Source organism: Ascaphus truei, chromosome 3 (genome assembly GCF_040206685.1).
Source record: "Ascaphus truei isolate aAscTru1 chromosome 3, aAscTru1.hap1, whole genome shotgun sequence".
NCBI lineage: Eukaryota > Metazoa > Chordata > Amphibia > Anura > Ascaphidae > Ascaphus > Ascaphus truei.
In genome coordinates, this window is record NC_134485.1 from 334,551,912 (window position 1) to 334,568,675 (window position 16,764).

A 16,764-nucleotide genomic window follows, 5' to 3' on the forward strand; every position below is an offset into this window, starting at 1 on the left:
AGTAGCGTGCTATCTCCGCGAGCAGGCTGGTTGCCGGGGACGCGATCGGGCCGTTGCTAAGGCCGCGATCGCGTTGCTGCGGTCCCGGCAGCTAGCGAGGAGGGCGCCGCCATTGCGGAGAGACTCGCGCATGCGCAGTGATCGCGCAGGCGCAGGTAAGGCCCCAGAGCTAGGGAGAAGTCGCGCGAGTGTAGGGAAAGTGCAGGAAGGGTTGAGGTGGCCTCCAAAGACACGCGCACCCTCGTTGGGGTTCCTGGAGAATTACCTGGATAGGATCAGATGGATGCATCGCACGTCTGACCCTTTTAGAAGATTGTTGCGGACCCGAGCATCGGAGTGCTCGGAAGGTATTCACTATATATATGTGCACCAACAGGCCTAACACATTAATTAGTGACTGCGCAGTCACCCACGTTCTCTACTAGAGTGCGGGACATTGGGTGGGGATTCTCGGGACACTGGGTGGAATCACCTAGTGTTGGGAAGCGTCCTGCGCGACGCAGTAGGTGTCTCCTCTAGAGAGGGACACAGGTTATGATGTTGATATTGCTGTGATCTGTTTCTTGCATGTTGAGTAAAGTCCCTAGTTAATATATATATCTGAGTGAGTATCGATTATTGTGATTGTCCTGCGAGGAACCACTCCCCCTATGGTGGGAGCCATCGCAGGTGGAGGCGCTGCATCGTTGGAAGTAAGTACCCCTAGTATAATGGCCCCAGGTTCCCCATGGCGGACGCTCAGCCCTCCTGTGAGCCAACAGGTATAGCACCACACTAGAAGTAGTCAGATACACCTACACACCCCAATCTCACTTAGGGTGGGGGTAAGAGGGCTACATACACTATATTTTTTATATGCAGAGGTTGTGCTCCGAATGTTCTTTCATTACTTTATGGGGAACAAGAACCCTTCTCTTATTTTGCCTCTGCATAAGCACAGTATAAGGTACCATGCCCAGGCTTAGATAAAGAGGAAAACAACCATTTTAGTATGCTAACCAAATCAGCTTCAAAGGCTAGTCTAGCGATGGGTGAACAAATTAGACACGGCAATCAGAGAACCATAGGGAACCTGCTGGGCCATCAAATGTCTGGCTGCTTCCCTCAATATTCTTCAACCAGCCCGCCAGAGGACAGATAAAACACAGCCAGCAGCGGGTGCATAACATTATCCCATGAGGAATAGATACAAGGGAGGGGGGTAGAAAGTTTTCGTCTGACCTCTTTCCATCACCAAAATTATGCTTTATTTAAACTCCCTTGAATTGCTTTCCATTTTTATTTTTCCTTTGTAGAGTATAACATTACCCTAGTTCTGACTTATAAAACTCTCAACAATGCTGCTCCACCCCCTTACATCTCAGCCCTGATCCCAAAATATATCTCTATACACCCTCTAGGTTCTGCTCATTACATCTGCCTTTCCTCCTGCCTTATTACCTCCTCCATCTCCTGCCTACAAGACTTTTTCCATACTGCCCCCTCTCTCTGCAATTCCCTACCAGGCACCGTGAGACTCATCCGAGCTTTCATTCATTTAAAAACTCCCTGAAAGCTCACAATTTCAAGGAAACCTATCTGGCATATCCCTAAAATCCACCACACCCCATCCAACCCAACTGGGACCAGCTGTGCAGCTTAACCAAACTCCATGCTAACACCCCCTCACATCCACACCCCCAAACCTAAATGTGATCAGCCGTGCAACTGGACCATACTCTATCCTGAGGCTTACTCTGTCCCACAACGAACAGCGACTTTAACTTTTGCTTCAACATTGTCCTTATTCCCTCTAGATTGTAAACTCTCATGCGCAGGGCCCTCATTACCTTCTGTATCTGTCTGTCCTTACTTGGTATATACACTGTTATATGAAACTGTTTGTGTAATAAACATAACATTGTAACCCCATTGTACCATGCAGTGGAATCTGTTTGTGCTTTACAAATAAACAATAATAATACTATGCGTTTTCTACTTTTAATTATTACTGTGAATGCCATTTTTTGCAACGTTAACTTGGGGGAAGATTGATTCTTATGGCTTCTGATGTGCTGAGGTTCACTTTGGACATTTGTACGCCCACAAAGAATTCAAGGAAAACAGTACCCGTTCAGGGGTATCACTGAGCAAACAGAGGCATCACACAAAAGTGAATATCAGTATGATTTTAAAGGGAAAAATTGTGTTTAAACCCTAAACAAAGAAAATGTATTTATGTATGAACCACAATATAGAATCCAACTCTAAATTAGAAATGTGATTTTCTAGTACGTGTTACAGTATTGTTCCTAATAGGTTTACATTACTTATTCTCACATTCCTGTGAGCTCTGCCATAAAAATAGCCCCTTTTAAAGGAAATGAAACCTATCTAAATCTTTCATGTTATTATGCTTAATTTGTGTTAATGCTCATAGGTATTCTATTGAGAAAAATAATAATTTGCAGAGATTTAACTCTTTAAGCATTTCACTTCCATTGGTTCATGTTGTTCCTCCTGGTTGAACCTTTGGTGATGATGTACAGGCATACCCCGTTTTAAGTACACCCACTTATCGCGAGTACGTACGTATTTCCAATTGCACCATACCCCTGTGGTCGTATGGGTTTAGCCTGCCTGTCAATCTCCGGTCTCCAGCATTCTTCTCCTTCGAATTTCAGTCATTTGACATGTATATATTATACCACGCCATGCAGGAATTGAACCCTTTCATATACCAGCCCACTGCTCTACGCACTACACCACAGTGTGGATGGAAGGTTGTCTTCTTTAAACAACCCTATGGTTGTTTGGAAGGTGTATTCTAATTGGGTGATGGACTGCACTGTGCAGTATATTTTAAGTTTGTTTAAAGAGTTAGATTAATCACACCTCCCTGTGGTGTAGCAGTTAGAGAATTGCACTAGCATATGAAGTGTCAGGGGTTGAATTGCTGCATGGTGTAGTATAATAATAATAATATTTTTATATTGTATATTTTATATAATACACCATGCAGGAATTGTAAAAAAAACAAGGAAATGTACACTACATAACACATAGTAAGAAAAGTCCGCTGACATTAAAGATTTTCTTTCAATAAAGCCTACTCTATTTATTTTGGTTACAAATGCGTTATTTACATCAGTTATGCACGTATATGACGATTGCAGTACAGTACATGCATTGTAAAGTGGAAAAAGGGTAGTGCTTCACTTTAAGTACATTTTCACTTTACATACATGACCCATTGCATACGTTAATGCGGGGTATGCCTGTACAGTATAGTATGTGATCTCTGTTGATGCTGTCCATGGTGTTGAAACGCCAAATACATCATTACTAAGCATGATGGCTTAACAACAATGGATCTGTGTAGCATGCATTTACAAAAGTGGGTTACATTTGCGTTTCATGCACAATTTCATAGCTAAAGCATTCTGCAACTAGTTTCATGGTTGGCATCTCCCCTTGAAAATTAATGTGCTGCAGTGTAATACAACATAGACTATATTTATACACCTCAAGCCATTCAAGCTGTAGTAAGTATAGATATCACAAAAAATAATATTAGCTTATATCAATATTTTACGTTGATAAAACATATTTTCTATCTACATGATTGTAACATTTAATAGACATTACATCTGAAGAAGAGATTTACGAGGCATTTAAAGATTTTGCATTTTTACACTACATACATATATATATATATATATATATATATATATATATATATATATATATATTAATATATATATATATATATATATAATATATATGTTTGGTGCAGTAACTTTTAGTGTCTGTGATATTATGGCTTTTCAGATTCAAATAGATAGATTCAATATATAATTAGAGCTATATACTACATACTACTCTAGTTAACTTTGTTTTTCCTTTCTGTGGCACCAGATTGTACAACAGTATTGCCTAATATTTTAGGTACCCACTAAGGTACCAGTGTGATCTGTGACTACTCTTTGAAAAAGCCCATGCTTGGGTGAAACGCGTTAGAGGTGCAGGGGCATCCTTTTTCCCCCCTCTTTTTAACTATGCTTTAATAAAGGACATTTCACAGCACAGTCCAGCAGTTGCTACATTTTTTCCTGCCTCGTGGTGCCCGCTGAAACACCCCTTCCAAACCGGAACAGGTACACTTGATCTGTGACTACAATGCTCACGTTGGTTTTAATACATGTCCGTAATTTTAAATATGATTTAATAGTAATACTCAAACAGAAGTTTGCACTCCAGTGGACTGATAAACAAACTAACACTTTTATTACATAGTAATGAACAAATCATCAAAGGTTCGGTCCCTACATGGACCTTTTTCAAGATAATGGAATAAAAGTGTTCATTTTTAAAGTTCACTGGAGCGCCGGCTTTCTGTTTGTGAATTTTATGCTGCACCCACCAGTCGCTTGGATCTGCGAGCACCCGTGGCAAGATTATCTGGATTTCTTCAGCAATTGTGAGCGCTCAAGGATATACTTGAAAACGAGAGGTAACTCTCAATGTATTATTTCCTGGTAAAACAGTTTATTAATAAATAAACGTTGTGATATCAGTAATAATGGTTACACACTTAAATATAAAAGGCGAAATGGCCAAGGGGTTGGCTCATATCTCTTAACTACAGCTTTAGGCACAATACTCTGATATGGCCTTTCCCCATAACAACGCTATGTTACTACCACATTCAAGGACAGCAGGTCTTAGATTCCATAGTTTCTCTACCCTGAGAACAAGCACCAGGGCCGCAGACAGCTTTCCCGGGGCCCAGTACTAGAGTTTTTCACTGCACCCCCTCCCCAGTGTTGGAAGCCTTGCAAGACCCCATCTCTCTTCTCTCTCTCTGACACCCACCTCTCATCACAACCTCTCTCTCGCTCTGACCTCTCTCACCCCACCTCTCTCTGTCTCTCACCCCCACCACTCTCCCTCTGTCTCTTGCCCCCACCTCTTTCTCTCTCGCCAACACCTCTCTCTCTCTCTATTGCCCCCTCTCTCTTACCCACACCTCTCTCTAACCTCCATCTCTCTTTCTCTCACCACACCTCTCTCCCCACACTTCCCCCCCATATCTCTAACACAATAACGCCCCCATATCTCTAACACAACCCCCTTCCCTAACACAATAATCCCCTATCTCTAACACAATAGCCCCCCGTTGCCATCTATGGCACAATAACCCCTCCCATCTCTAATATACACATACCCTTACCTTGGGAGGGGGAAGCCTCCAGAGCCGCTCTGATCTGGAAGTTGGCCAAATTTCAGCATGCACATGGGGGCAGGCCTAACACCAGAGGCCGGGCCTGCTGCATGGGGGGAGTGAGAGAGTCTGCTCTGCTACAGGGGGAGAGCTGGGGCCCAGCGGCCAAACACAGATGTTAGGCTCGACCTCTGGCTGGGTCTAACTTCCAGCACTGGCCGGCCAGACCCCCCCCGCAGCTGCTGGGCCCGGGACAGTTGTCCCGGCTCTCCCCCCCTGTTGGTGGCCCTGGTAAGCACTGTGCATAGATAACTGTGGGAAGAAAACCTTTTGAGTAAAACTAATTTACTAGAGCAGGAACATGTAACCAACAAAAGAAATAACTCAACGCTCAACCTATTACAATGAAAAAGTATGCACTAGGGTGCAATGGGTAATGAACATACATAGCACCACAAGTTAACTCAAGGTTAACCCAGTCTGGGTTTTTTCATGAACCACCCCCTAGGGGATTTTATTTAATTGTTGTTATGTATTCATTTTAAGTCGTCGAGGTTACATTAATAACATTTCTTTATTTTGGTTTTGTGAGCTTTTACGCACTCTAGTGTGTCGTTAGGCAGGAGTAATTATACTCCATCAAGTGGGACAATTGACATCCCAGGCTACTACAGCTGTTTAATTTCTTTGAGTGCAGATATATGGGTTTCTCCGTGTTAACCTTGAGTTAACTTGTGGTGCTAACTAGAGCAGGAACAGCATGAGAAAATCTGTGTTGCAATGAATTATGCTGTTATTTTCCCTTTTTCTGCTTAACACTGATGAATATATAAGGCAAATACTTACAGTATGTATGAACCCTCAGACTTAAGTGTTACTTTCCTGTTGCCCCTTCTATATAGAGCCAGCAAGAATATAATTCTTACCTGCTTGTGCAGAAAACAATTACAGACATATCCTACTCATCGGTAAAGGGAAATATACTTTTTACCATGTTTCCACAGTGAAATCAGAGTCACGTACTGTACATCTCACATTCTTCCAGAGATCAGTAAAAATACACCTTTAACTTTTCTTCCCATCGTGACATTAGGGCTTGTGCAGTGATATCATTAGTTACTATAAACACTCATAGCAAGGGCACATATTACTCGCACACTCATTTTGTTCAAATTAACAAGCCTCGGTACACTTATCTGTGTGCCCTACAAAGGCCCATAATTTAATTCCAAACGCAGAGATACTGTATTTGGGCATCAAGAACAAACCTTTAAGCAGATTCATTTCCACAGAGGCACTGCTTTGCCTGCCTAACCTGTTTGATATATATGTATACACACACAAGTGGGTTACAGCATCCAACAATATTTATACAATAAACAGTTGCTTGACTAATAATTAATGTGTCTATTTATCCATGTGCACTTATCCATTTATAAACGATTGTGTCACTATTTAGCTAGAAAAATCACAGAATGTCCATGGCTAGGCAAACTGTATCCATTACAAAAGGAAAAATAAGAAAAAAATGTGATTTCAGATGATCCAAATAAAACGGAGATAGTAACTATTGTGATAGAATTATCCCAGAGATATAGAGCGCCTCAATGAATGCTATACATTATCTGAATATTCTAAAATGCATGTATACAGTTACACATGACTGCAAATAACTACATGAAATGGACAACAGAGATAAAACACAATAATCAGTCAGTAAAAAATACCCAACAATAGATGGGACCGCATTATGAGATTTTAAATTGAATTGAAGCAAGGTGAATCTACACTAAAGTGCTTGTGTCAAGGAATTCAATATGACCCTTTGGAAAGAGAGTATCCAAACTATGAATCCAATAGGATTCCCTTGTACATAAAGTCTTGACGTGGTCTCCCCCCAAATAGGAGGGGGGGACATGCTCCAGACCCACAATTTTAAGGGACGTGTGATGTACTTTTGAAAAATAACTGGAAAGAATATGAGTGGTGATCCCATTGATAATACTGCATCTGTGCTCAGGGAATCTAGTGCTTTAACATAATTCCTTCTATGCCTACACTGTGTATTAGCCAAGATTCATACCTGCTTTTTCAAAGGGATAATTCTGTCCCATTGCCGTGCTTATCTATTGGTGACCAAACACAACCTGTGCCTGAATTTCATGGTTGAGATAGTCTAGTGCCCTAGTAAATGTATATCCCTTTAGCATACATTGTTACTTATTTCAGTTTAATGCCAGAGGTAAGAAATATATTTAAATGCAGGCATAACCCGGTTTAAGAACACTCACTTTTAGTACACTTACGAGTAAGGACATATCGCACAATAGGCAAACGGCAGCTCGCGCATGCGCCTGTCAGCACGTCCTGAACAGCAATACCGGCTCCCTGCCTGTACCGAAGCTGTGCGCAAGCGGGGAGACTTTAGAGCCTGTTACAAATGCGTTATTACATCAGTTATGCACATATATGACGATTGCAGTACAGTGCATGCATCGATAAGTGGAAAAAAGGTAGTGCTTCACTTTAAGTACATTTTCGCTTTACATACATGCTCCGGTCCCATTGCGTACGTTAATGCGGGGTATGTCTGTACTGCCAGCTCATACACTTTCAACTTGCTATTCAGGTGTTGTCTGGTGCAACAGTGGGAACAGAAAAAGGAAAGCTGAAAAAGAACTGATACATGTTTAGCACAACTACTATGAAACAGTAAAATCCATAATAAAAAAAAACCTGCTTCTTTGAGTTAGCGTATTAGTTCTGAAGATGAATTGGAGCAAAAGGTAAATTCTTCTGCTTTGATCTTACTGAAGCACTGCTGAGAATTAATTTACATTTTTTATTTCTCCAATCCCTGATCTCCTCTCTTTTCCCTCATGTAGAGGTGAATAATAATAAGTTATGACATATTCAGGCCTATGGTTTAACCCTAACACGACCACATGTGTGAAGAAAGTTGCAGCTTTTCAGCAAGGCAAGAAAGTTTAAAGTGTGGATTAAGTAGGTTGATGGGATGATGACACGAATGCCCTTACCTTCAGGTTGCCCTATTACCATATGATTCAGGAGTTTAATAGTTAAGGAGTCTCTGCTTCAAGGGAAAGAAAAGTGGGCTAAAATAATACAAATGTACTGTAGTGCTGGGCAGTAGTAGCAGAATTGGGCTTCTACATTTTGCTGGTTAATTATATTATTATGCACTAATGAAGGTCCCATACAATTATATTTATGGCTGTATGTGGCATTAATTACCTATGTTGGCATTAATGGACCTGTATGATCGTTTATTTTTAGAGCTGTGGACAGGTTTTCAATGGTTCCCAAGATCTACTGATCCCTTGAATGCATTTGAATATACTGTACTTGTCCTTGCTATATTTCAACAATACAGAAGGACTTTTCATTGGAGACACTTGACTCCAAAGAACTTGCCTTGTCCCAAAGAACTAGACTACACAACTTTTTGGGAGAAAAACCTGATCACAGCTTTATTAATAACAACAACATATTACATTTAACATATTAAACACAACAATTATCCATACTAGGGACCCAGCCAGATTGCTCTATCACCATGAACCAAGACCTCAGGGATATCCTCAGCTCACGCCCAAATTACCACTCGCCGCCCAGGCTGTGTGGCACAAAACATACCATACAGAAGGACACTCCCATTTCGGTCACTCCATCTGGGAATTAAGAGGTCCAACACCTCATCACAAGGAGCCAATACTGACCGAGTCCCCCGACATGTTACACTACTTACACCACAAGCAAAGTAATTTAACCAACTTTAAAATGGCCATGCGAGCTGCCACCAGCCTCACTGCCTTTTTTAGTGTGCCCTGCCATGCCAAGATCAAGATATAAGTCCTAATATCGCAAAGGTGAGCCCCATCATTCCTAAGCAAACCTCTAAGCTCACCTTCCAAATCCACATGCCCTATCACTATACCCCCTAACTCCATCACAAAAGCTTCCATCGCCTTATTTACTTTCCTTTGTGACGTATCCACAGCTATTCAAATCCTGGCTTTTCGCCACGTCACCCTAGGGGATACCTCTGACCATACCACAAACAAGGACCTGAAGTGCAAGACTAACTGCGAAATGTCCCTCTGCATATTTCTCATTAAGTCTACTGATTGCACCAGCGCCAGATCGTTTCCTCCAAGTGTAATAGACCTATATCAGGAGGGGCCCTCCCCCTTTCCCTGCACAACATATCGGGTAGCAACTGGTCCCACTCATACCACTAATACCTGCCTATAACACCCTTACCAAGTCCCTTCTCAGCTCCAACTGTCTCCTCCCTGGCCTTCAAGCTGCCCTCTTCCCTGCCCAATGAACGTACAAGTCACTGCACAGTCATACTTGCAGAGAGGGGTGACCTGATCAATATACAGATAACATAAGTCAACCACTAACATTCTTAGCCCTCTACAGGTTACTAATCTAACCTTTAAAATGCCCGATGACCACCTGGCCAACTCATTAATTGTTACCTCCCCTTGTCCCAACCTGCCCCTTCTAACACCGCCCCAATTCTGAAAGAATGAAAACGAATATTAGGTTCCCCAAACCCCCCTACTTCTGCACGTCTATGTAAAACCCTTACAAACTGAAAATGGGACAAAGAAGCAACGTCCTCATGCACCAAAAATGAAGGGGCACCACCCCTGGGACGACAATGTTGGTACAGTCCTACACACCTTATTTATTGGACAGATCCCGCTGCCATCTAACCTTCACAGGGAGACCCCCTTATCTACTCCTGCCTGATCTGTCGTTGAGCTCCTAATCCTAAACCGCACATACCGGGCCTCCCATATCACAACATCATTCTGCAATCCACCAACACCTTCTTAGATGCGCTCACTAACTCGCTAATGCGTATTGCCACAAAAATGGCCAGGCAAAAGGCCACACTAGACTGCCTTGCCTCATGCCTTTAGAAAAACACCACCTGTATCGCCTTCACTATATTTTCCAGCATGACTGTTGAAATCGGGGCCTGCTCATCTCTTGTTCTTGCTACCTTAAGAAAAAGGAGACCCCTGCTAAAAACTTTGCAACCGCTGAAGCTGAACCGCCCCATCTCCCCGCTTTCTTAAAATCAAGTTCAGCAAGCTATCTCTAACGGTGTTCCCCTTCACAGGCTCTACTCCTCTATCATAAAACTCTTCTCTAACCAGGCCTGCCATTTTTCCCATTCCTTAGTGTATGCTGACCACGTATGCGGGGCTACTGACACTTGCATTAATTCCATTACTCTTGTACTGCTTCCTGCCGTAGCCTCCACAGACAAGGTTTCCCCACCGAGGCCCCTCTCGAAACGCTGCAAACTGAAAACGAGAAAGAGCATCAGCCGCCCTTTTTTCTAACCCCGGGACATGCTTTGCCCTGAACCATATATTATGGGCCAAACATTTCAAGACCAACAACATCATCAACCTGACCACCACCAGTGAGGATGTCGAAATCCCGGTCACAGCCGCAACCACCTCTGAAGTTATCAGTCCTATAGACCGTTTTAACAAGTTTTTGGAAAGACTTGTATATTAATTCCCCTTGGCTCCCCTTTCCAATTGAGGGTTAATACCGCTCAAGGAATTTAATTATTGAGCATTATTATTCGTTATAGTGCGTTAGGCATTATAACCTCACAGGTATTTTTAAGTTAAGAGCTTTTTTGTATGTTATAAGTTAGTTTGTAGTGTTGCTAAAGTCTGTTAGCTAGTTCTGTCCCCCACAGGAGGTGAGAGCAGAGAGGGGGATAGCAAGCAGGGGGGTGCAGATGAAAAAGTTTGCGCACCCCTGCCCTAAGGTCCCCATACATCGGAACTGGCCTTTCCTACAAATAAAAAATCATCTAGATAGTAAGGACGCCCCCAACTCTGGCCACATCCCTCTCGGAATGGGACGTTTGGCCGCAGCAAAATGTAAAGTGGTGACCTGCCCGGTGGTGAGTTGTAGTGGCGGTGGATCTCCAGCAGCGCTTTGGTCATGAACAAATGTCCTAGACGGCATCTCTCAACGCCCATTCCAAGAATGAGCTGAACATCTCAGAACAGTCATGAGTTCGAACCTCTCATTGGGAGGCAGAGGTACATAAACAACTCCCCCCCAAGTGTGCACTCTAACAGATGAAAGTACGCAAGGTTCATGGGCAGTAAATGGAAAACCGACTATGGGCCTCATGCAGTAAAGGCCAGAAAAACAAATCGCCAGGATTTTTAAATCGCCATTTCTGGCAGCGTTGCTATGACGGTATGCAGAAAGGCCCGAATACCAGTGATAGCAACATTTGCAGAAATGGCGAGTAGCTTGCGGCGATTGGCTCGGCCCTCCGAAAAGGCCTTACCCGGTGAGTTCTATTTGCACAAATCTCGCTGAGATTTTTATTTTTCAATTTCAATAATATTGTAGATGTGCAGGGGGTCTCAGGAGCAGAACCGCTTTGGTTTCAGGTCCGGGGACCCCCTGCTTCCCGAGATACAGGCCCCGTTATGGGGTGCCGGTATCTCCTATGCTTTGGATTCCCACGGTCACGTGACGCAGGACATTTAAATGCATAGGAGATACCAGCACCCCATAACGGGGCCTGTATCTCTGGAAGCAGGGAATCCCCGGACCTCAAATCAACGTGGTTCTGCTCCGGATACCCCTTACTCATCTACACTAGTATTAAAACACAAATGTAAACAATTTAAAAATTCATTACAATAGCGGCTATCTGCTATTGTAATGAAGCTGCTTTAATGTAATTTGTATTAATAGTATGTGGTAGCAGGGGGTCTCCTGAGCTGAACCACTTTATTTCAGCCTCAGGGAACCCCTGCTTCCCGAGTTACAGGTCCTGGTATTTAAATCCCCTGGTTATTTCACGTGGACACTTTAATAATGGTGGCGGTACCGGCACCCGATGCCCCATACCAGGTCCTGTAACTCGGGAAGCACAGAGTCACTGAGGCTGAAATCAAAGCGGTTCAGCTCAGGAGACCCCCTGCTACCACATACTATTAATAGAAATTACATATAAGCAGCTTCATTATCTTAGCAGATATCAGCTAAGGCAATGAAGGGGTTAAAAAAGGGATCAAAACCCCAAAACTGGAACAACCTACCAGAGACTCTCACATCCACCATCAGTTTAAGTTCTTTCAAAAATAAAGCTGTCTCACATTTTAATCTGGTCGGTAACTGTTACATACGCCTATAAAATACATCTTCTCTAACTGTGCATGCAATGTCTTGTATATAATGTATACTCTGTTCACTTATGTAACCTATGTATTTGTAACCATGTATTATTTTTCATCTTAACTCTATGCCCAGGACATACTTGAAAACGAGAGGTAACTCTCAATGTATTACTTCCTGGTAAAATATTTTATAAGTAAAAAATAATTAAAAAACACAAGTGCCAGGCTTATTGTGGGTAGCGGGGGTGGGAGAAGGTGGTGTTTGGTCCTTGGTGGGTGTTTAGGCCTTGCAGGGGGGTTGCGGGTGGACTTAACCCCTTCATTACCGTAGCGGTTAATACCCATCTTTGGGGCTACTGCCCCTTCACCCACCACCGCTAACCACAATTAAAAAAAATACACAACAGCCCTACTACCCACCTTCTATGCCCCCAATAACCATTACAATATCTAATAAACACCAATACACAACCCACACCCAGTGCCCCCACATACTGTAAAACCATGATTTTTTTTTTACACACACGATTAATACCCCAGGCCGACGGGGGTCCCCAGGAGGGGTAACCTCGGGTGTCTTGGGGCCTTCGGGTGGTCCCCGCTAGGTTCCGTGAGCCTCCAGGTGGTTCCCATGGGTGTCTGGGGGCCCTCAGGTGGTACCCACGGGCGTCTGGGGGCTCTTGGGTGGTCCCCAAAGGGTCCCCAGGAGTCCCATAGGGGTCCCTGGTTCCTCCCCACAGGTGTCAGTGGGTCCTCAGGTGGTCCCCGTGGGCGTCCGGGGTCCTCGGGTACTTGTGGGCATCCGTGGGTCCTCAGGTAGTCCCTGTGTGTTCCTACTGGCCTGCGGTACCAATAATGTATTTAAAAAGAAAAACATGGCCTACATTTAAATCAATACACCTCCCCTCCCACCCCCCTCAATCACATACAGTATAGTAATGGGCAAAATAACTATTATCCAGATATGGATAAAAGATTATTTGCCCATTATTAAACACAACATTAGTCATGCAGCATAAATAAAGTAAATAAAAAATAAAAACAGTTCTACTTACCCCTGGCAATGTGAAGGGCATCCTCGTCAGCTTACTGCAGGGCCATGTCCTCCAATGTCAGCAAGAATACATAATAAATACAATCTAATGGCCCCTAGCCACTTAATCACCTTAGCGGTCAATAACCACTATAGTAATTAAGGGGTTAACCCACCCTGCCCCGCTAACCTCCCGGGAGGCCTAACCACCCACCCGGACCCTCTATACCCACCCTGTACCCATTCATTGGTACAGTGGGTACATCATGCTCATATAATATGGGCATGATTTCCCACTATAGCAAGAAATGGTGAAGGAATAAAAAAACAGACCAGAATAAAACACATAACATTGCCAAATAAAACACAGCACATAGCCAGCTAAATACATAACAAATGGCAATAAAACAATTGAATGGCACAGTGGGTACATCATGTCCATATAATATGATGAATGAGATGAAAAGATCGTGGCTCCTTCTTCTGAATTACCCCAAGTGGAGACACCCTCAATCCAGGCAATGGAGGATGAGAAAACTGGATCCAAACTTCCTTTTTCAACTTTGCCCTTGGTACCTCTTCGTGCATCTAAAGAAATTTCAGGTTCCACCTACCACGTGGTGCGGGAGCAGCGGAACACATCACAGCTGATGCCGGTGGGAACCATGTGACCGGAATAGGAGCGTTAATATTGGAAAGCCGAGGAGGAGCTGGCTGTCCAGTATTAATGCTCCTGCTCCGGTCACATGGTTCACCGGCTCCCACCGGCATCAGCTGTGATGTGTTCCGCTCCTCTCACCGGCTCAACAAGGACGTCCTCTGCTGCTACCGCCGCCAGGATGTCTGCCGATGCTCCAATGATGTCGCCGTGGTCCTCCTCACCCTCCGCAGTGGTCTTCCTCACCCTCCGCTGCCGGCTGCAGGTGAGCCTATGCTACCTGGCCGGGTACCCAGCCCGTTAAAATTTATATTTTTTTGCGGTTACCCATTACCCGGTAATTTTCAGGGCTCGGTCCAACACTACTGTATATATCAGTAATGTGTGATTCCCTAGGAAAAAAACTGAGTACACTGCCTGCACTGTACAAGAATAAAGTTACATAATGCACTGACACAAGTAATATGCTATTCTTATATAGAAAATAAAATCTGCACTAGATGTATCAAAATTTTTTGTCATTAATTCAAGTAGGATCTTTTTATTATACATATGATGCCTATTTGTTTTGCTTAAGATTGAATCCACTTTTGCGTTAATACATGTAATCCTCCTTACCCTGCTCTAAAGGAGGCCAGGTGAGATTAGTAATGTACAATGTCCTTTCTCAGTCTCTCGGCCGTCACAAGGTGCTGGGTCGGTGCAGGCTGGGCGTGGGTGGAAGCATAGGATAAAGATGGACGCCAGGAACTTTTTATAAAACAAAAAGGTGCTTTATTGACAGCCATCTAAAATACTTCACAGGTATCTACATACATTATACATTGACAGAAACTCGTGGCAAACAATACTTTCAACACTTCATCCCCTGGTAGTTTCCATTCCAGTTCAGGGGAGGTGCACAGTTTAGTGGCCCATTGGAAAGGAGGGATTAGAAACTGCTTGCAGGGAGATAAAAATCCCAATGATCACCCGCTAGATGGGCAAATTCAAAGTGAGGGAGGGATGAAGTAAAGACAGCCCTATAAGGGTGCGACCCCAGCGAGCACGCGTGCGCGATGGAACGTACGGCGGCGTTCGTTCCCTTGGCCCGAGCGATCTGTGAGCTTCAGATCACGTGCGTCGGGGAGGTGTGGCGGGAGTGCGGCCATAACATCTCATAACTGGTTCGCCCTCACTGGCTGAACCGCCGCCGTGACGTGGCCACCATGTGGCTGCCGCACCAAAAGACACATTTCTTGTCTTGTGAAAATGGGGTTGCGCCATCGTGTTTTGAGCATGCCCTCGCACGCGCGGACTGTGGCCGGTCCCATAGAGGTCCATCTCTTGTTCGCACCGTGCACGCCGTCGCACAAGCGGTCATGATCACAGGGAACGAGGCCTTAGAGCAGTGGTGATCAGGCTGTTGTAAGGACAACCCTATGGAAGCAGTACAGTGGACATCGTTCGCCCACAAACTTGAGTATCCCATTCCTTTAATGACAGGACACATCTTACTAAATCTTATTACTAAACACACACACCTATTAACAGGACTCACAGTGAGGATCGCGGTCAGAACTCTGAAGAGCCTGCTTCTAGAACATAAGCATCACATGGTGGGGAGGGGAGTAATCTGAGTGAGCCCATACTGTTAACCCCTTAAGGCCAGTAACCTCAAGAGGGGGCTACATACATATGCTCCTAAGAGGTAAATTCACCCTACTCCGACACTGCTGTGTGTGCTGTTTTCAGGCTTAGAGTCCCCATTAAAGTGGCCACTACGGAGTATATAGAATTTACCCTTAAGTGATTGAGGTAAAACCTCAAGAAAATAATTGATGAACAAACACAAGTGTCTCAACCCACTGCTATAATTTGCTCCTCTTCTAAAAAGTGTTCACAGAAACTGAGCAGACCGTATATCTGGGTTAATGAATACGTATGAATAAGTAGCAGCACTGCTGCCACCTAGTGGAAAAATGAGCAATTTACATGTTTATAACACAGTCAGCATAAAGCATGGGTGCGCAAACTGGGGGGCACAAGATTTATTTTTTGGGGGGGGGGGGGCTCTGCGGTTACAGAGGCCCAGTGCTCTTCCCTAAAGCATTTAAATGAAAGCGCTGGGGAGCGCGCGAGGCTTCTGTAACTTACTTACCTTCGATGCGGGCGACGCGTTGTCGTGGCAACGCGGCGTCAACTCAGGCCGCGGGGTCACGTGATGTCACACGACCCCGCGGCATCATTTGACGCCAGTTCCTAGATAGGGGGGGGCGCAAGCAATGGGGCTAAGCAGGCGGGGGGCACAGCGCAGAAAATGTGCGCAACCCTGGCATAGAGCATAGAGAAGGAAAGTATGAAGACTAAGACATCTATTATCGTGGGTGCGTGCGACGAAGCACATGGTGTCGCACACGCCAGTGATGTGTGCACTCTAGATGGAGGCGATGGGGAGGCGTGACTGTGACATCATCAGGCTAGTTCGTCCTCATTGGCTCAACCGTTCACGTGACGCTGTCGTCGCGAGAAAAAACGAAATCGTTTGTTGGCTCAAAATTCTGCTGCGTGGTCACTCTTCATCGTGCGCACACTATCACCGGCCAGATAGAGCTGCTGCATTTTTGTTCGTGCCGCACGCGCTGTCACGCGCACTATAATCACGGCCTATGGGGTAGGTAGA